Source organism: Pipistrellus hanaki (genome assembly GCF_964339955.1).
Source record: "Pipistrellus hanaki genome assembly, chromosome: 3".
In the NCBI taxonomy this organism is placed as follows: domain Eukaryota; kingdom Metazoa; phylum Chordata; class Mammalia; order Chiroptera; family Vespertilionidae; genus Pipistrellus; species Pipistrellus hanaki.
The window spans coordinates 26794311-26816359 of NC_140505.1; positions in this window are offsets into that span (position 1 = coordinate 26794311).

Sequence of the window (22049 nt, forward strand, 5' to 3'; positions counted from 1 at the left end):
CAGGGGAGCAGTTAGGCATCAATCAGGCTTGCAGGAGAGTGGTTAGGGTGTGATCAGGCTGGCAGGCAGAAGCAGTTAGGGGCAATCAGGAAGGCAGGTAGGCAAGAAGTTGGAAGCCAGCAGTTCTGGATTGTGAGAGGTATGTCTGACTGCCCTAAATGGGCAGTTGGATGTTTCTCGGGGGGTTCCAGTTTGGAGAGGGTGCAGGCTGGGCCTCCAGTAATAATCATAATAGCTAACCTTCCTTCTGGGCTGCTACTTACCAGACCCTGAGCTTAATGCTTCACCCGTGTTATCTGCCAAAAGACTGATGGCTTCAAGGTGTCCTCTCTGGGGAACTTTAGGAGGAAAGGGAATGCCAGCCTCGCATATGAAGGTCTGGGAAAATGCTGATTTTTTCCAATGAGGCCAAAGGCATGTTTGTTTGATAAAATGTAGAGGAAGTGATGTGTGCATGTATGTGTGTGTGCATTTAAATGTGTTTGTAGGTATATGGATGTAGGTGTGTGTATTTATGCATGTGTGTGTGTGTGCATGAGTGTATGTATTTTCTTTGTTTTCCTGGCCAGCACTGCCTCAGTGTAGAAGGAGTGATGCCACAAGCCTGGCTTTCAGGAGAGGGAGGAATGACCACCATCTTGCTGCCCCTGGGCCTACCTGCCTGAAAACAGGTTCTAAGCACTGGTGACTATGCCCTACATGACCAAGTTTGGGGCTGCAGATTGACGTAGAATCCATTTGTCCCCAAGTCTCCCATGGGAGCATTGCTAACCCAACTCATAAACACTGAGTGTGGCCCCTGAGGACACCATGTGCCTTCTCCCTCGGCCCAGTGGCAGACCTGAGCTGGAGGGTGTGCGAGGTTTGAAAAGCAAATGTTCAACTGAACCCTATGGGCTCATTATTCAGTAGAACAGTGGTAACATAATGCATTTTCATTTACTTAGCCTTAAATATATGTAAATTAAAGGGTTTTCTTTTATTAAACATAACACTGAAACTCACCACTGATGTGTTTTTGTTATTCTGAAAAGAAGCAGAGCTAGAGGAATGAGGCTGTAATGACATTTCACATTCGTGGGTCCTGTCTTGCAGGAGAAAGAGGGGCCTCTCCCCGCCAGGTCTGAGCTCTGGAATAAAGCCTGTCCCGAGGACGCCGCCATCGGCAACTTTCACCCCGTACACATTCTCATTGTCTTAAGTTGTGATGGAGGGAATGGCTCACCCTGGTTGGAAGCCTAATTGTACCCAAGAAAGAAAAATAAATTGCTGAAAGTAAAATAAATTACTCCCATCAGAGTCATGCAATACTGGAGAAGCAGTGTTCAGTGCAGGGAGACGAGGGGGGCTGGAACTTCACTAATGTCAGAAAGGTAATGGCCCCACCATTACCTTTCTGGAAGAAAGGACTCAACCATCACAGTTCCGCCCCCCTCACTCAGCCCTGTCCCCTGGAGCCAGATGACCACAGAACCCTCTGCAGCCGTGGCCGGTCTTTCCAGTGCATTCCAACTGCTTAAGCCTGTGATTCTCCCCAAAACGCTCTCTGCCAACAGCTGGCATCAAGGCCCCTCCGCCCAGCTCCCCAAGCCCTCCCAACCTGACCCCAAAGCACCCTTCTGGGTCTCCTATTCCTTTCCAACAGGACCTCTGCATTCCAGGGCGATAGAACTAGCTCAACCCTCTTAGAGTTGTGTCTTGGAGCCACCATAACAAACTACCACAAACTGAGTGGCTTAGAGCCACAGAAATGTGTGCTCTCCCTTGTCTGGAAGTCAGAAGTCCAAAATCAAGGTGTCAGCAGGGCCAGGGTATGCCCCTGGCTCCTGGTTGCCCCTGCATTCCTTGGTATTCCTTCTGTGGCTCATCACTCCAATGTTTGCCTTTGTGTCAGATGGCGTCTTTCCTCTGTCTGTGTCTCCACGTGGCATCTTCTCTCTGTGTGTGTCTTCTCTTCTTACAAAGACACCAGTCATAGATCAGAGCCCACCCTACTCCAGCATAACCTCATCATAGCTTAACTACCTACCTCTGCAATGGCCTGGTTTCTAAGTAAGTTCATATTCTGAGGTTCTGGGAAGGACATGAATTTGGGGGACACTTTTTAGCGCCGTGCACCCTCTCATCTTGTGTGCTAGGGGCATGAATTGCTGAGAACCACACAGGGTTGGGTAGACAAATCCTTCTAATTTCCAGGTCTGTTGTTATCCCACTGCCACCTGCTCCCCCCCTACCCATGCCTGCCTGCAGATTTCCACCTAGGAGTGTATCTCATAGGGCCATGGTTGGCAAACCGTGGCTTGTGAGCTACATGAGGCTCTTTGGCCCCTTGAGTGTGGCTCTTTCACAAAATACCACAGCCTGGGTGAGTCTATTTAGAAGAAGTGGCATTAGAAGAAGTTTAAGTTTTAAAAAATTGGCTCAAAAAAATTTCAATCATTGTACTGTTGATATTTGGCTCTATGACTAATGAGTTTGCCTACCACTGTCATAGGGAATACAAACCACTACAGATAGTGAGATTTGGGGGCAGTAGGATTGCAAAGAAAAATCCTAGAAGCCTGTTAACCTTACACTGACAGATGTGTGCGTGCAGGTATACACATATGCACTGCACACACGCATATATGCACATGCACATATAGTACACACATATACATGTGCACATATAGTACGCACGTATGCACATGCACACATGCACATGTTTCTGAAAGGGAATCAGGCGCTATAACTGTTGGGAGTCACAGATCAGCCAACCAAGAAATGAAGACCAGGCAAGGTATTGTCTTTTAAATAAAATTAACAGTAAAATCAGAGTCTTCAAACTCCTTTTCTGCTCTACTTAACTGCTCAGCTTGTAGCAGAATTGCATCTTCTGGGTCTCAGAGCCTTCATTTTCTTGCCACTTTGCCAGTAATTGTTGGTACACTAGAGGCTAGGAGATGGTTCATTACTCCACAACCTGATACACCATACTTCTTCCAGGAATACATGGGAGGGACCACTGGCAGTACTGGCTGGGGTCCCTCCAGGCATTATTGCCATCTCAACCTGACCACTGCGATCAGACCAGTTGGTCATGTGGGGTGGCAAAAGTTTTAATAATTTAACTGGGTCTACGATAGCTCTAACATGACCTCTCAGGCAGACCTCCTACCTTGAGCTGAGAGTGAGACACGTTTGTCCCCCAGGCAAGGGGGTGTCATAAGTAATCTCAAAGCTATCAAAGGGCAGCCTCAGACATTAAACATGGGTTACAACTGCCACTATTCATACCTCAGGGGACCCCAACATGGCTCTCACATGAGCACTCATCTCTCAGGGATACAAACAAGGCCTTACACATTATTTCTGCATTTACCTTATAACTACATTGATTCCATGCAGAACCTTCAAGTGGCTGAACACAGACTGTCATCTGAACCACTGGGGAAAAGAAATACCCCCTAGATCATGTGCAACCAAGGCCCAACCCAGAGCAAGAAAATTTCTCAGCAAGTGTGAGACATTTTCAAGATGGACGGATGAACTTGAAATCAAGGGGGCCTGCACACAGAGAAGGATGTAGACAAACTGTTGAGGAGGAGGCCGAAAGAGGAAGACTAGCAACCTGACTAACAGCATTAAGCATCAGCGGAGAGGCTCCAAGGCGAGGAATGGTTATTGATTTTTATAGCTAAGCACAGCCAGGTCCTTTGAAAGAACAAACACTAAAGCCAAGCCCAGCTAAAGGTATATGGCCTCAGGAATCCCAGATGAAGATAATTGTGTTCTATAAATTATTTTCCATAGTTCTGAACCCCCAAGAGACAGCAAGGAACCATATAATGGTTGACTATATCAGTGGGGGTATTTTTTTGGACATGTACATTATTAGGTTGGGTGCATCACCAGACATGAGAAACGGACAACATCTTCTGAGAAGTCAAAGCAATTATTTCCCCAATTCTTTTGTTGCCATAAGCTGGCAAGTTGACAAAAACTAGTAAAATGTTACAGCAGAAACCCAAATCTGTAACTCTTTGTTATCCTTTACAGAGATCTATGACATGGCCATTTGCTCCTTTCTTTAAATAACATCCATTTGTATTTGTGTTGCCTCCCATTCTTCCCTGAAGCATTCTACTACACACACACACACACACACACACACACACAAATGCCCCCTTTTTTTCTTTTAAAACATCTTGTTAAGGGCAAGGGAAAAAAACTGACACAATTAGAGAGCCAATCAGTCCAGCACCAAAGGTGGAAGTGAATGGTGTAAAACAGGGATGGGAAACTTCTGGCCCACGAAATCATTTGGTCTGGCCCCGCCAAAGTGTTAGGGGTGAGTTAATTAAATGCTTGACTAAATTTAGCAGGCTAATTTTTAAGTTGATAATTTTATATGGCCCACGAATGGTGTTATAAATATCCAAATGGTCCTTGGCAGAAAAAAGGTTCCCTATCCCTGGTGTAAAGGGAGGCCATTGTTTAATGGCCCTGAAACCCCAAACTATCTTGATTTCAGTAGCCTCTGTAAGCTAGCATCCAACTGTTGAGAATCTCATTGGTTTGGGCTTAGAATTTTAAAATTTTTGTTATTATTGTTAATCCTCACCTGAGGATATTTTTACCATTGACTTTTGGAGAGAATAGAAGTGGGGGGGGGAGGGGTAGAAAGAGAGAGAAACATCAATATGAGAGAGATACTTCAATAGGTTGCCTTCCACATGGCCCCATGACTGGGGCCAGGGATTGAACCTGCAATCCAAGCACATGCCCTTGACCAGAAATTGAACCTGAGACCCTTAGGTGCACCGGCCAATGCTCTAACCACTGAATCAGAAAGGCCAGGGCTGGCTTTAGGAATTAGAAGGAATGCATAGGAAGGAGGAACCAACAACTAAAGCCAGCCATGAGTCACAGAGCTGGTCTAGGTAACAACACCTTTGTTCTCATCAGGCTCCAAGAGAACCAACTATGCCACCAACAGCCCTCCAGGGTATGAGTGAGGTCACTGAGGATGGTGCTCATTGCTTCCAAACCTCATTCACAAATACTTACTTTAATAAGAGAGACACACTCATAAAAGAGATTCTTAAAGAATAGTTATAAACATATCCAACATAATGTCTGTGCCTTGTAGGCTTATTCAGATCTCTTAGGCAGCCACTCTGAGCCTCGCATGCTTTCATGTATGACTTCCTGGGTCTTCGCAAATGTGTCCTTCGAGCCTGGCTCCTCTGCTAGAATTTCAAGTCGGAGAACCCATTCACAATACAGCAAGCCAGGCTGCACGATGAAAAAAATTAATTGAGGATCCCATGATTCTGGGTATTCTAAAATTACTCATTTGCTATGGATTACCCATCACCTATAGGTAAATTATTATCACTCCATTTTGCTTCAGAAGTGGTGCATTGGCTTTCAAAAAAATTTCAGGGGGGGGGGGGGGAGGGAGGGGGGTTTCCAGCAACAGATGTCTAAGCCAAAGCAGACATTCCCACACTTTTTTTAAAAAAAAAAAAATCAGTCTTTAGTTGAGATAGGATAAATCATCAACATAAATATCACTCTGCCTTCATGATTAACACAGGGGCATGTCCCTTTCAGCATTTAGAGGGGATGAATCTGGCCATATTTCATTCTGGAGGAGAGGGCAGGAGGCAGCAAGTAGCATGAGCCACAGCCCATGAAGGAAATGGAAGGCATGCACCTGCTCTCCCCTGTGATCACAACCAGGTAGGCTCACAGGAGCGCTGTTCACCCAAAATACAGTCAAGCAGGGCTAGACATCACCTTCCTCTTTAAGTTCACAGAACCGACATTCCTCCTCTGAATGTCATCAGATTCAGCCCTCTCTGGACCTACTGTTCTGGACGCCTGCAGAATCACTGAGAACACTGGGGCTGACCAGCTGGCCACTGTGGGATGTCACACCAGCAGAGACCCGAGGGCATCTCGCCATGGAACACGAGGTTCTCAAGGAAGACGATAAAAGTGAAAGAAACAGGTAGTATGAGAAGCACGTCCGTGTCCTCACCCCCAGAGTCACGATACCAACGCCACATCACAGGGTGAGTCTAAAAGAGTGCTGGTGGGGCAGGAAGTGGCAAATATTCAGGTATGAAAGCAACAGAGCCTCCACTGATGAAAGGCCACTATAACGTGAGTATTGGGCTATTCCCAGCAGGCAATCCTTATGGGGTCCCTGTGGGAAGATCAGCCTCTCACTCGGTAGACAGATAGAGAGGCTGACCCCAGGTGTGCAGTGTGGCAACTGACGGTGCAAGCCTTGGGAACAAATCTGCACCAGGTATCGGGGGTATGACGGCCTCATCCACAGAAGAACAATCTGCAAGGATTCAGATAGTTAAACAGCCACTCTCTGCCCACCTGCTGCTTTCCATGTGCCTCTGGGTCTCCCTTTAGCCAGGGACTGTATGATGACATGTGTTTCTGTTTATTAGTTTCCAAACCTGCCACCCAATTGTGAGCTTTCACGCAGCTGCCAATGCACCTCTTTTGCAGCCGGTTTAGCTAAAGCCACTGTGAGAGGGGCCAGCGGGGGAAGGTGGGGGGCTTTGTGACTCATCAGCACCTCTAGTGATTAGGAGACCCTGGAGCAAGGGACACTCCCAGAGGAGAGAAGCAACCCAGATGTCTCACCAGGGAAGGGGGAAAAGGGGACACTTGTGCTTCCTAACTTCAGTTCTTTTTCCTTTACACATGCACTCGAGATGTCACGAGACTGTACACCTGTCTCCGTTTGTAAATTGAAAACATATTTATCACTTTGTTGCTGGTTTTCTTTTTCTTTCTTTCTTTCTCTCTTTTTTTAATGGATGGGAATTCTTCCACTTTGTCACGAGGAATGCTGAAGAAATGCATAATTAAAAATAAAAAAAGAAACTCTTTTAAAGGCTGTTTACTTGGGCGATGACAGTGGCACAAATGTTTCTTTCTCCTCACAGGGCCCACCCACAGAAAAGAAGAGAACAATGGTTCGGGGGCCCTCCGGGCACTAGACAGCCCTGGAGAGGCCTCGGGGCTCCGGCCTGCAGGGGGGAGGAAGGGGGAGAGAGACCCATTCAGCTGCCATGGCCCTCCCACCCTCCTCCACTCCACCGGCCCGCTAATTACATGTCAGCCTGGTGACTCCAGCCCGTGGGCCGCCACCAATTACAGCCGCACTGACATCGCTCAAGCAGTTCATATGTTTACATAGTTTGGTGAGTCTCTCTTAATTTTCCAAAAACGTGGAAAATCACTAATATTTAGAAAAAGGGAGGAAGGATTCATCTGGCACATATCTCAGTATTGAGCAAGAAGCCCATTTTGCGCTCTTATGCCGCCCTTGCCTCGGAGGAGCTTGGACAAAACCACCCCCTCAACTCAGGGCAAATTCCTAAAGGCTCTTTCAATCTGCAAATTGATGGATACGTGTCAGCCTCGGGCGGCTCTGCTTACAGAGGGTTTAAGTTATCCCCGGCAAGTAAATAACAAAAGTTACATCATTTTCATCAACATTCATCATTCTAATTGCCTGAACCTCCACCAGAACAAAGTCACACTATAGTTTTATGGTATTTGATTAATGAGGGCAGGAAAATTGAAGTTTTCGCAATAAAACTAAAAAAAAAAAAAAATCAACAGACTTCTATCATTTTTTTTTCCCTTATGATTTTAATTTAATGGCTCGTGTTTTCATTACTGCAGAGGCTGTACACTTTAGCTTGCAATTATGTCCCATCTGTGAAGCACTGTGTTATTACAGTTTATTCTAGTAGCTTTTCAATCACTTTTGAGTTGGGCTTTACAAGTATTCTTGCAGCAGGTGGGCTTCCTGGCATAAGCCCAGGAACACACAAAGCGCAAAGCTGGAGTTTAATGGCAGCATATGCATGTGGCACAGAGCACCAGCCTTCCCCCATATGCTGCTAAGCAGGCTCTTCAGCCTGCCAGTCACTCTTCTTACTGACTACAGTCTCTAAGTAGTTTTCTGCCAGGGAAAAATATACCAAGGCAGCAAATTTCTCCAGTGCACCATCCTTATTACTGAGACAACCCTGTCATTAGCACAAGCACAATGAACCTGAACTGGGGATGCATACCAATTAGGTGGCACAGAGCACTTTTGCTTCTTATCTCTATGGAAACGCCCACCCCCCCCCTCCCCCTCGGGCTGCAGTGGACAAGCAGGAATGTCCCCCACCCATATGTCACCTAGTTAACACTGTACACTGTGATGTGAACCAAAATCTGCTCCAGCCCCCGCAGCCGTGGGGAGAAAGGAGCGGAAACAACAGAAGTCTCCGTACCGGCACAGCCATAGCTCATAGCCATGAGCAGAAAGCGATGTTGAAATCTATAAATGATGTTCTCCCATTAAATCTAGCCAAGAGAGTTCAAGGAATCTAAAAGAAATGGCTTTATCCAATTTTAAAAAAAATGGAGACCACCCTTCTTAAAAATTATTATCTTAAACATATTTTACTTCTAAGAGGCTGGGACAGATCCTGGAGCCACAGCCTCACAGCCCTTCTCCCTGGAATTCTTACTTGTCCCCCCACCCCCGCCCCAAATACAAAATAAAACTAAGGAGACAAGGATTCAAAATGTTTGTGTAAAGGATTGTCCCACCTGAATGATGTGAACTTTGCAAAGATATACAAGGAAAGCCTTTTGTTTTCTTTGTGGATGTATAAGAGAGAGAGAGAGAGAGAGAGAGAGAGAGAGAGAGAGAGAGAGAGAGAGAGAGAGAGAGAGAGAGAGAGAGAGAGAGAGGGAGAGAGAGAGAGAGAAAGAGAGAGGGAGCTACTCGCTGTTTATTTCACAGCTCAATCTGTGTACAAACTGCAAGATTCTGACTTCACTGGTTTGGGGTATTTTAATTTACAGTGTGAACTATCAATGGATGACACTCCACAGCTTTACTTGTCCCAAAATTCTACCGGCAGCTCTCACACAGTAGACCCCTGAGGGTGGCACCTGAAACTCGGTGCCCTCCGCTCCTGAACTGGCTGCCCCTCTTCTTTAACTAACAGCCCATCCACATCATTTTATGGGTAAGTGGAATCCTTCTCTTCAGACCAAGTGTACTGGGCACCCTGAGTCTTACTTTCTTCCTGTAGGGGGGTATTTTTCAACACTGTCTCTCAACTGTCACCTTTCAACACTGTCTCTCAACTGTCACCTTTTGGTCAAGAGACTCAGCTGACAGCACTACAGCAAGAATGATTTCACACACTTTCTGTCCTGCACACCCAGGGGATCCCCAGCGAAGGGCACAGCTCCTTAAAGCAAAAACCAGTGCAACAGCCCTGAACGTACCATGAATCTAAATGAAGTCCTATTTAAGACACCCATAAAGGGTTATTTTTAAATATTGGATGCCATGGAATAAAGTCATGCTGCTAAGAGGTGGTAACTTGGAGAGATAGAAAATGAAGAGAAATCGGAAAAACTGAATTCTGAGCACAAAATCAACTAGGCTTGTGTCAGGACTGGTGATGTTCCCCAGGGACTATTACTTATAGAACATTTATTTTTTATTAGACAAGCAATTCTAGATCCATGTGAAAGTCACCGGAGTCTAATGGGAATAATTTCCTCCTGCATAATGTGTCCCGGTGGGAATAGTACAACTCCTTGAGTTTTGTTTTTTAAGTTAAAAGACATCAAAGGAAAAAGAAAACTCTGTACAAAGAGAAAGAGCAGTTCTCAGCCAGAGCGGCCCACCTCCAGCAAAGTGGAGACAGGCAGAATGAGGCAGAGGCCAGAGAGGTTTAAATTCAGTGCTAAGGGCTGTGAGCCTTGTCCCCAAATACAAGAGGGTCAATGTTCAGAGCTGAAACTGGGAACAGGTCAGTAACTTTGACCTTACAGATACTTCAGGGATTCTGTGGGAGATTTGAATAATCATGAAGAACATACATACCCAGACTACTATGCTACAATTTACTGTAAGAAAGAACGCAGGGAAGAGAAGCAACTTGCATTTATTTCCATTTATGATATTTTCTTCCTTTTCAAAGTAAGATCCTGTAACCCATCTTAGGTGACCCTATTTACTGCTTCTAGGACTCTGAAGGGAACAGAGAAAACATGGGGCTGCCGAACCGTTCCCCCACCACTCTCCACGTTGATTTTTCTCTTTGTTCCTAAAGAGAACATCACTGCCTGGACATTATAGGCTGGGGTACAGCTGGAGAGATAGGAGCTCCTTCTCCTTCAGTCCACCATTAGGTATCATAAACAAGGCTAGCATTTCCATCCCATGAGAGTTCTTATACAGGTGATATTACCATGTGTGAGGCCTCAGACCTCATACTTTCCAGGCAGACCAACTTAGGACACTTCTACCCATGTGACAGTCACAGGCAACGTAGTGGCTTTAGACCCATGCCTCTGGGTCCCTCAGTCAATGCGCAGAGAGGGTGTCTGAGTATTGGTTGAACTGAATCTCACTCTGGAGCCACAGTGGTGTCAGCCACAATTTTCTTCAGCCTGACCAGGGGATGAAGAATCTACCATCTGATGGGTAGGCCCAGTCATGTGCACAGGAACAGGCATCCATTCCTGTTGGCTAGCGTTCAGTCCAGTCAGCCCAGAGACCATTCTGATTGGTCAGAACCTGAATCACAGGATTGTTAAACATGGTATCACTCTCTTTGGGTCCATGCTTTTCCTTCGTGGGTGCTGTGATGGGCTGAATGGTATGTCCCCAAAAGACAAGTGGAAAGCTTACCCCCAGTACCTCAGAATATGACCTTCTTTGGGAATAGGACCATTGCAGATGTACCTAGTTAAGATGAGGTCCCACACTAGAGTAGGTGGCCTTAATTCTATACAAAGGAAAATTTGGATATAGAGAAGAGACCACATGGAGAAGATGGCCACGTGAGGACAGAGGCAGAGATTGAAGCGATGCATCTGCAAGCCAAGGTACACAAATGCCAGAAGCTGGAAGAGACAAGGAAGGATCCTCCCCTAGAACCTGCAGAGGGAGCATGGCCCTGCCAACAACTTGATCTTGAGCTTCTGGCCTCCAGGACTGTGAGAGACTAAATTTCTGTCGTTTCAAGCAATCCACTTTGTGGTGCTTTATTATTGTAGTCCCAAGAGACTACTACAATTGCACATTAGATAATGACTTTCTAGGTTCATAAAATAAGAAAGAAAAAAACTTGCCTTTGCATTGAAAAAGCAGTTGGCTGTAGGTTCAAGGATCAAAGAAAAACAATGAGTTCAAGGGCCCTGAAGCCTGGGAGCAGATACTTACTCACTGGCCTTCAGGTTCCTGTTCTATGAAATGGATATAATGGTACCTAACCTGTAAATTCTCTGCAAGGCTGAAATTAGTTATCCCATGTAAAACATAACCTTCAGTAAAATATACAGTAAATACTTGGTGAGTCTTATTTATTATATCGCAATATAATAAAATTTATTAGGGTAAAATGTCATTTTTTCTGTTCTTAAAAACCATATTTAATTTGTGCTATTACTGTTCAAAATTGTTTTCCAATTCTCTTGCAGTCAAATCAACACAAGGTTTCTTTTCATATATGAAATAACACCACGAACTTGTCTTAAGAGGGCAAGAAAAAAACTGTTTTATAGACGTAATATATAGCCTAGGCTCTTCTAGGCTTCTCCTAATCTCAGGTAACCTCCTCTTACTCCAATTCTGTCACTCTTATCATCAATAACACTGTATTCTTTTTTTTTTTAATTTATTGATTAAGGTATTACATATGTGTCCTTATCCCTCCATTGACACCCCCCCCCCAGCCACTCATGCCCTCACCCCCACGATGTCTGTGTTCATTGCATGCATACAAGTTCTTTTCTTGATCTCTCCCCCTTACCCCCACCCTCCCCTACCTTCCCTCTAAGGTTTGATGCTCTGATCAATGCTTCTCTGTCTCTGGATCTGTTTTTGCTCATCAGTTTATGTTTTTCATTATATTCCACATATGAGTGAGATCATGTGATATTTATCTTTCTCTGATTGGCTTATTTTGCTTAGCATAATGCTCCCCAATTCCATCCATGCTGTTGCAAATGGTAAAAATTCCTTCTTTTTTACTGCAATGTAGTATTCCATTGTATAGATGTACCACAGTTTTTTAATCCATTCATCTTCTGATGGGCACTTAGGCTGTTTCCAAATCTTAGCTATGGTGAATTGTGCTGCTATGAACATAGGGGTGCATATATCCTTTCTGATTGGTGTTTCTAGTTTCTTGGAATATATTCCTAGAGGTGGGGTCACTGGGTGAAATGGGAGTTCCATTTTTAATTTTTTAAGGAAACTCTCCACAGTGGCTGCACCAGTCTGCATTCCGACCAGCAGTGCACAGGGTTTCTTTTTCTCTGCATCCTCACCAGCACTTGTTGATTTGTTGATGATAGCCATTCTGGCAGGTATGAGTTGATGCCACATTATAAATCCTACTTGGTCCTGGTGTATGATCTTTCTGGTGTAATGCTATATCTGATTTGCTAGAATTTTGTTGAGGATTTTGGCATCTATGTTCATGAGAGATATTGGCCTATAATTCTCTTTCATTGAATTGTCTTTATCTGGTTTTGGTATTAGGGTGATGCTGGCTTCATAGAATGAGCTTGGAAGTGTTCCTTCCACTTGGATTTTCTGGGATAGTCTGAGGAGGATAGGTTTTAGTTCTTCCTTGAATGTTTGGTGAAACTCCCCTGTGAAGCTGTCTGGCCCCAGGCTTTTGTTTACTGGAAGCTTTTTGATGACTGCTGCAATTTCCTCCATAGTTATTGGGTTATTTAGATTTTTAGATTCTTTCTGATTGAGTTTTGGAAGGTTGAATTTTTCTAGGAATATGTCCATTTCCTCTATGTTGTCCAATTTGTTGGAATAGAGTTGTTCATAGTATTTTTTTTTTAATAATCCTTGTATTTCTGTGGGGTCTGTTGTTAGTGCTCCTATTTCTGATTTTGTTTATTTGGGTTTTCTCTCTTTGATTCTTGGTGAGCCTTGCTAGAGGTTCATCAATCTTGTTTATCCTTTCAAAGAACCAGCACTTGGTTTCATTGAACTTTTGTATTGCTTTTTGGTCTCTATGTCATTTATTTCTGCTCTGATCTTTATTATCTTCTTCTGCTCACTCTGGACTTTTCTTGTTGCTCTCTTTCTAATTCTTTAAGTTGTAGAGTTAGAGGATTTATTACCTTTTTTTTCTTTCTTCTTGTTTTTGAGGTAGGCCTGTAGAGTTATAAATAAACTTCCTTCTCATGACTGCTTTCACAGTGTCCCATAGATTTTGGATTGTTGTCTTTTCATTGTCATTCATTTCTAGATTGTTTTTAATTTCTTCTTTGATCTCTTTGGTAACCCAATCAATGTTTAATAGCATGCTATTCAGCTTCCAAGTGTTTGAATTTTTTATTGTTTTTATTGCGGTTTATTTCTTTTTTCTTAAATATATTTTATTGATTTTTTTTTTTTTCAGAGAGGAAGGCAGAGGGATAGAAAGCTAGAAACATCGACCAGCTGCCTCCTGCCCACTCCCTACTGGGGATGTGTCTGCAACAAATGTACATGCCCTTGACCAGAATTGAACCTGGGACCTTTCAGTCCGCAGACTGATGATGCTCTATCCACTGAGCCAAATTGGTTTTGGCTATTGCAATTTATTTCTAATATTATGCCATTGTGGTCTGAGAAGATGCTTGATATGATTTCAAACTTCTTGAATACGGAGAGACTTTGCCTATGACCTAATATGTATAACACTGTATTTTTCTTTATGTTCATCTTTTTGTCTTCCCAAATAAATAGTAGCTGGTTTAAATATATGGATTCTATATGATAATTCCTCATATTTCTAGCCTTCGATGTATTATTTTGCATATAGAATGACTTTAAAATATTTAATAAAGAAAAATTAAGTAAGATAAAAAGAAAAATAATAGAGCTTATAAAACACTTTCAATATGCTACCCAGTTTGATTCAGCTTAATAGGGTCTTATTGCTTTAATTTTTTTTATAAGTGAAAATATAAAAGATCAAAAAGTCTGAGTTATGCCAAGACTGGTTTGGCTCAGTGGATAGAGCTTCGGACTGCAGACTGAAAGTTCCCAGGTTCGATTCCTGTCAAGGGCATGTACCTTGGTTGTGGGCACATCCCCGGTGGGAGGTGTGAAAGAGGCAACTGATCGATGATTCTCTCTCATCGATGTTTCTGACTCTCTATCCCTCTCTCTTCCTCTCTGTAAAAAAATCAATAAAATATATATTTTTTTAAAAAAGACTGAGTTATTATTTGGAATTCAAGTCAATACTTAATGGCTAATATTATTCATTTGGCCCTTGAATCTTTGATAATGGGGGGAGGGGCATGATATGGAGGATTCTAGGGCATTTCTACCAATCTCTGAGTATTATTATCACATGGTATAAGTGACTTTAAAACGAAGACTTTCTTTTTAATGAATTGGGAGAATGGTACCATGTTTCCCCGAAAATAAGACATCCTCCGAAAATAAGACCTACTTACAGGTTTCCTTCTGAGTGAAATATAAGGCATCCCCCTGAAAATAAGGCCCCCCTAGGCTAAACATGAGAGATTTGGTCCACTGATTCTGAAAGAAATGGAGTCACAAGAAATTCACCAGGAAATTCAGGAATTGGATTGTTATGATGATGTTCCAGAATAGGGGTGTCGAACTCAATCAGAGAAGGGGCCAAAATCTAAAATCCAGCCTAAATCGGGGGCCGAATGGTTTACTGAACGGTCATAAACTGACAATGTCATAAACTGACAGCGGAGTGCAGTGATGACAGCGCGGTGCGGGCCACATTGCAAGGCCTGGCGGGCTGGATTTGGCCCGCGGGCTTTGTGTTTGACACATGTGTTCCAGAAGATGATGACATGATTGTCATTGAATAAATGAGTAAATTCTTGATACTGTAGGATTCAGTTTGTCTGGTTTGTGTTGATAACTACCATACTACCGTACCATATACAGGTAATAAATTTCCTTTATTTTCATTTAACAATAAATGTGTACCGTATTCTTCTTCATGGAAAAATAAGACATCCCCTGAAAATAAGACCTAGCGCATCTTTGGGAGCAAAAATTAATATAAGACACTGTCTTATTTTCGGGGAAACAGGGTAGTAAAATAAAATTGGATTATGATAAACATATTTGGATTTTAATCCTGGTTTTTCAAGTAAGTAGCCATTAGAAATTTGTCAAGTTATTTCATTTCTTTGGGCCTCAGTTTCCTTATTTTTTAAGTGTGATAACTTTTAATGACTCACTCATAATTCAAATATGTTTGCACCTTTATCAAATACATTTATTATTTCATCAAATACATTTTTTCCTTATTTGAACTTAATATAAACATCATCAAAGTTAATAAATACCTGTAGGCTGTGTTTCCTTGGGCCAATCACTTCTCTGAGCTTCAGTTTCCTTACCAGTAAAACGGAGGCACTGACACCATATCTACCAAATATTATTTTCTGTACCTCCAACATTTCTCAGTGTTCTGCAAATACTTAGCATGTCTTCCTCATACAATCACCAGGCTGTTACTATTCTTCATGTCCTCACACACACATGAATGAGGATATTGACTATTTCTCCAAGATCCAAGGTCAGAAGTGCCAGAACCTGAACCCAAGCAGCAGCCCCAGCATTCATGCTGTCAAAAGGCACAAATCTATCCTGGTGATGTGGTAAAAGTTAAATTAGGTAATAAGTATTACCATGTAGAAGGTGCACAGGGTTTAGGGCTCATAGATGTTAGCTCTGGACGACCACACATAATTCCTCTCTCTGTTTTGAAAGAGCAAAGTGCCACTGTTATTAATTAAATCAGAATAACAGGTGGAACCTAGGACTCTTTCAGGCAAAATGGATTACAGACTCTGAGCTGTAATTACTGTTCCAGATTGCAAATGCCCTGAGAAAAAAGCCTTTGTCTCTTCACACATTGTTCGCATAAAGGTGGATGATGGTGATTCCTTCTAGAAGGTGAATGTGAGGCATAAACAACTGAGAGGAGAATGATTGAAGCTTCTTTCCAGCCTCTTAACTTGCATCCAGGAGCCTGAGGCTGGAAAGGTGCTGGTGATACCCCAGACTCTAATAAGGTAACATTTTAAAACCCCCACAATAGTGAATCAAATAAAAGATAACTTGATTAGTTTTAATGTATTAATTTATCAGTGTGCCCTTCCCAAGGGTACTGGAGAAAGAATAATATTGAACATCATTAAATCTCTCATTTTATGAAATCCACACACAATTTAGATAATATTTGTGGTCAAAATAAAATTTAGATACAATAATTATATGAGTACAATATTATGGAAGAAGCAGGTCTAAAAATTCCAGTTGTTCTAGAGGCTATTGATGTTTCTAGAATCTTCTAGATGTTTCTGAGCAGAGTGGAAGGACATGTGCATGTAGAAATTGCCTCAGAGTCAGAGGACTCAAAGTTCAAGTCACAGTTTTAATTCCTACCCACTAGGATAATCACTCTACATCCTTATTGTCCTTGGGTGAAAATCAGGATACTAATTGCCTTATCTCACCTTTGTAGGATGGTAAAAGAATCACATAAAGTCATTCAAATACATTCTTTCAATGATTAAACATTTATTATGTACCTATGATGTGCCACTGGGGATGCAAAGCAGTGGGGGAGAGAGAGACAAAGAAACCTATAATGGAATATGTTGAGAGTGATGATAGAAATATGCCTGAGGAACTGGTAGATTTTACATGGACCATGGACCGCTGGTGGTCTGTGAGGTCTGAAAGCTTTGTGACCACTGAACTATGTCATAGTCTACCTTGAACTCTATGCAGGTGAACTTGACCCTTAGTTTAGCACTTCAGATGTCTTATTGTCTAAATTGAAAATGTTGATTTAAAAAACTCTTTCTTAGATAGAAAGCCTGGATCTTTGCTCAAAATATTAATGGCAAGAATTTATAGCAAGGTGCCAATATAAGAAGGCCATTTTTTACACAGTCTTCTAGGTGTTAAAATAGGTATTAATGAACAACCGATTTTATTTTTGTCCCATTTGTTGAAATTTTTCTCCTGGGTAACATTTAAGGTCTATAGGAACTGGCCTGGTCATTCTTTCCTGTTCAGAACTACCAATTTACTTCACTTCAGTTATCAAAGTGCAAATCATAGCTCCCAGTTACTTCCAATCCTCATTCCTTTTAAGTTGACATAGCACAGATGAAATTTCAGCTTCTGTCCCCTGTAATTATGCAAGCAGAGAACTTGAAAGCTGTGAATACATAAGAACACTTTTCTAACTTACTCTATTTAGTCTGCACCAGAATGGGGAGGTAAACAAATAAAGGAAATGAATGGGTAGCTTTGCCTTACTGTCCAGGTCAAAACCACAGAGAATTTTCCTTTTATGAAAGCCAGTGAATATGGGTCTGCCTGACCTTGACCTTGGAGCAGAGGTTGCCTGCTCCTTCCTTCCTGAAGCCTCTCGTGGGTTGTATTTTTTGACCTCCTTCATAACTATCCTCTTACTTACAGCTTTTCCAGGACCTTCCATGGTTTCCTTCTTCTAGATTTTTGTCTTAAACATTGGTGGTTTTGCCAAAGCCCTTTGAGTGACTGTGACCATTCTCACATGTGGCAAAGACTGATGAGAGGCTCACTAAGCCCATTCTGCCACCAAACACACAGCTAAATGATATTCCTCAGCTTTCCTGCAGCCTCCCTTGCAGCTGGGCTAGGACATGGGATCATAGGATCTCTAGGAACATTCTCCAGAATTCCATTTTATCTGCCCTTTGGCTTGAAGACTTCAAGGAGGCCAGCAGAGATAACAACACCTGGATGGAAGGATGGAGATAGGGCCCCAGCCTCTGTCTAGAGAGGGATCCCAGGAGAGGCATCTATCCAGGAAGGCCTTCATCGAACAGGTGCATGTGGGAAATAAGCTCTCACCATGTTAAGTCTCTGAGATTTGGCATCTGCCTGCTTACCATGGCCTCAGATTTGTGCCCTTTGCTTGCACATCTGCCTGGAAATCCACTCCTGGGTACCCCTCCCCCAAATGTTGTACCAGCATCTCAACACAAACAACAAACTCATCTTCTCCCTGATGACCCCAATCTGTTCTTTGCTCTGTCTTCTCTGCCTGTGGGAAGGGCATTAACTTTACCCACACCTAAGCCAGGGGATGTCATCATCTTTGACCATGCCCCACTCTTTGCCTCTCCTGATGTATTCCCAAATCCCACTATCAGACTTTCCAGATGTCTCTGGTGTCTGGACACCAACGTCCTCTCAGATCTGGCCCACAGAACCCTGGCCAGCTCCTTCCTCTCTATCCTCTTAACATAAAAAAATGCACATTTGAATGTGATGTCACCCTTCTAAAAACCCCCCTCAAAATGGCTTTCCCATGGATGCCAAGACCATTCAGGAGGTGGCTCTGGCCATGCCTGCAGCCTCAGCTTCCACCCCCTGCTTCTCCCACCCCACACTGCCTAGGTGGGATCAGCCTTCAGCCCTCAAGCCTGCAGCTTTCTATATGTGCTCCTCCCCTCCCAAGCCTTCTGCGCCCATCATCCCTGGATAGGAACTGACACCCTGCAAGCCTGTCCTTACGTATTTTTCTTCATTAGTTTTCTATCTCCTTTGCCTACCATAGGCTGCCCATTTCCTGTGTTCATAAGACAGGGTCAAAAATAGAGAAAGGGCCTGACCAATCAAGTTGATGGAAGGAATGACAGACACCGTATTTCCACTTTTAGCCCACTGGGAATTGTGCCTCTTTGACCAGCTCCCCAAAAGCATGTGCTCAGCTCACAGGAGGAGGCCAACCTCACTCAGTGCGGGGCATGTTTGAAGCCAAGGTGAATGTGGTCATCACAGGGCAGCAGGCTGCTTCCAGATGCTTTGAACCTCACTCCTCATTGACAAAGTGATCCACTCTCCTGCTTTAAGTCTAAGGTGCGGGAATATGTGGAAACCCCTTCAAAGTTTGATACAAGGGTTCCCAGGTCTCACCATTATCGTCACTATTAGAGACATCACGTGAGGTGAACTGTGACCAACACCAGACCCGTTCTACAGTGTGAAATGTATTTGTAAGGGCCTTAAAGCTTCTCTGACCTCAGCCATGGCCCTTTCTGAGGGACCTGCATGGTAGATAATACCATCTTATGGAGAGAAGAGGAGGAGGAGGGAAAATGCCCAGATGTGTCCAAACAGCTAAAAACATGCTTGACTTCCTTAAACATCTTTTATTTAACATCATGCCTTAATTTGTTCCCACCCCATTTTGTAGGGTTGGAACAGGTAGAAATGCAAGTTTAATGTGAAAGGCTACGAGCTGTACATCAAGCAGAAGGACGTTAGGTTGGTCCCTAAGCAGGTTTTCCAGTTTTTTTTATTCCTTAGAGTTAAAAGACAGATTTCTAAGTTAGATGAGCATGACACCGGTCTGACCTCCCACCAGATAACAAGATTTGATGTTGACAACTTCTCATCTGGGACTCCAATCACTATCTGACTTCAGAGCTGCCAGCCATCCCCTCGGGACATCCCTCCCCCCACGCCCTATGTCAGTGTCCCTGCCAGGGACATTGCTGGTGGCCCCGGTCTGAGCCTTCACACAGAAGCCCGTGTGTCCTGGGAGAGGCCGGTCCTTCAAACATACCACCGACGCCTTTCCCTTCCACGCGCTCCCTCAGGCCACTGCAGGGCTCTGCGTCACAGTTCTGTCACACAGTGGTCATATCCACCCAGAGATTTTGTATACTTGACCCCAAAAGTCCAGCCATCACAGAAAATATTTTTCAAGGCTAAAACTGGCACATCTTCTTAGTAGAATTTCTAAATGTAAGAAACAAATTATAAAGCATCTACTTTCTCCTTAAGAAGGATTTTCAGATTTTCTTAAACTTAAACTCCTAGGAAGCATCCTATAGCTTGCACCAGCACTCTTCCTCATACGGGTCAAACAGAAGAGGAGGTGGACCGAGGATGGGAGAGGAGGAGAGCAGGGGCAGCACAAGCCGTGAAACCTGGGCCCTGCGGCCAACATTTCGTTTCAGACCCCTTTGTACGGGTCCCAGAGGCTGTGGATGTCTCATAGCTGTGTTCATGTTCTCCTGAAGGATTCAGAAACCGTGTTCCTCTGGAGACCCCTCCTACACTTCTGTGGTTTTATTGATCGTCAGCTCTACCTGTGACCTATGTCTGGAGCTGCATTGCTGCAGAGAAGCTCAGCTCCCCAAGTATTCTGAAGTTTTCCCCTCCCCCTCAATTTCTATCCTACCTAGGTGTTAAAAAAAAAAAAAAAGCCGGAGGCTGATTGGTCCTCTGAAAGGGGGGATAAGTACCTGTAACCCAATGTATGCACTTACATATACTCACTTCTATACCCAGGGGTGGGAATAAACAGAATGGTCTTCTCTACTTACTCACAGAGCCTTAGAAACTTAGCACCAAAGTGGCTAATTGGGACCCTGTGCCTGATCTCAAGGCAGGGCCATACACAAACCCCCCAGGCGGCAGAGGCCACTGCTTCCTAATAGAGAAATCTCACAGTTCTTTTCCAAGAGCTGTCCCCAAAATTCAATTAATGCCTTCACTGTGGGGAAGTTAAATTAATGCCTTCACTATGGGGAAATTTTGTTATGTAAAATCCCCGCTCTCTCTCTCTCTCTCTCTCTCTATCTCTATCTCTATCTCTATCTCTCTCTTCTCTGCAGTTGCAAGCAGGTGGCTCTCTTACAACCCTCACTAAGCAGATTGTCCTTTTGGATGAAAGAATCAATCCCCTCAAATTTTCCCAGTAACCACAAGATTTGCAGCATGCAGTTTGGAATACAGCAAACCTGGGTTTGACTCCTGCCAGGTATCAACTGTGATATTGGGAGAGATACTTATCTGTGCCAGTATCTCTGTCTACAAAGTGAGAGCTACACCCACCTGGGAGGGTGGTTGTAAGTATTAAATGAATGAACTCACATAGAATTCTAATACAGTCCCTGGCATGCAGCAGGTGCTCAATAAATGTCCTGGGTGACTCTTGGGAGAGGCTTGACAGCTGACATCCCCAGGCTGTGCTCAGACAATCAGCCTTCTCCAACACATTGCTATCAGAATACTTGGGATGACTTCAGGTCCATGTGAATAGCAGCGGTTTTTAATGTCCCCTGAACTTGGTGTGTTTCATTCCCAAAGCAAACAGGAGGAAGAAATGAAGGCTAGATCATGTTAATGGAGCACTCCAATTCAGAGCTTTAAGACTTGAGGAACTTGAGGAATGCTTGCTCAACCTGCACTTTGACCTCTAGGACCGAGCATCAGAGTTCCCCTAGAGACAGTGCGGGGTGATGGCAGAAAGGGGGCGCCAAAGAGGGGAATGTCGGCTGATATGAAACCACAGCTGGAATTTCCTTATTTGTACATAAAACAGTGAACTCTGTCATTATATATATAAAAGGCTAAGTGACCATTGCATCTGAAACAAATGAATGGACAACCGAACAGGCTGCGTGGGGCAACCAGGCCAGCAGGGGGGTTAGTGAGGGGCAACCAGGCTGGTGGGTGGGGGGCGGGGGGGGGCAGTTGGGGGCAACTACGCTGGCAGGAGGGACCATTAGGGGTGGCCAGGCCAGCAGGGTGGGATAGTTAGGGGCAATCAGGCAGGCAAGCAGGTGAACAGTTAGGAGCCAGTGGTTCCGGATTGTGAGAGGGATGTCTGAATGCGGTTTAGGCCCGATCCTGGGGTCCCGGATTGGAGAGAGTGCAGGCCGGGGTGGGAGGACCCCCCATCTCCGCCCAGTGGTATTATATTATCTTCATATTTTCACAGTGAGAAATGCCCGGCTTGTAATATGGCGGCTGTTTGTCAAATACCAGCAAAGGAAAAGGGATACTAGCAAGATTCTCCAATGTTTGGATTTAGGAAAGTGTGTGGCCCTCACTGTTAATGAGAAAGCTTCCAGTTCCCACCAACAGAACCCAAAGTGTCATTTGAGGGAAAACAACCCTTTCTGCCCATCCC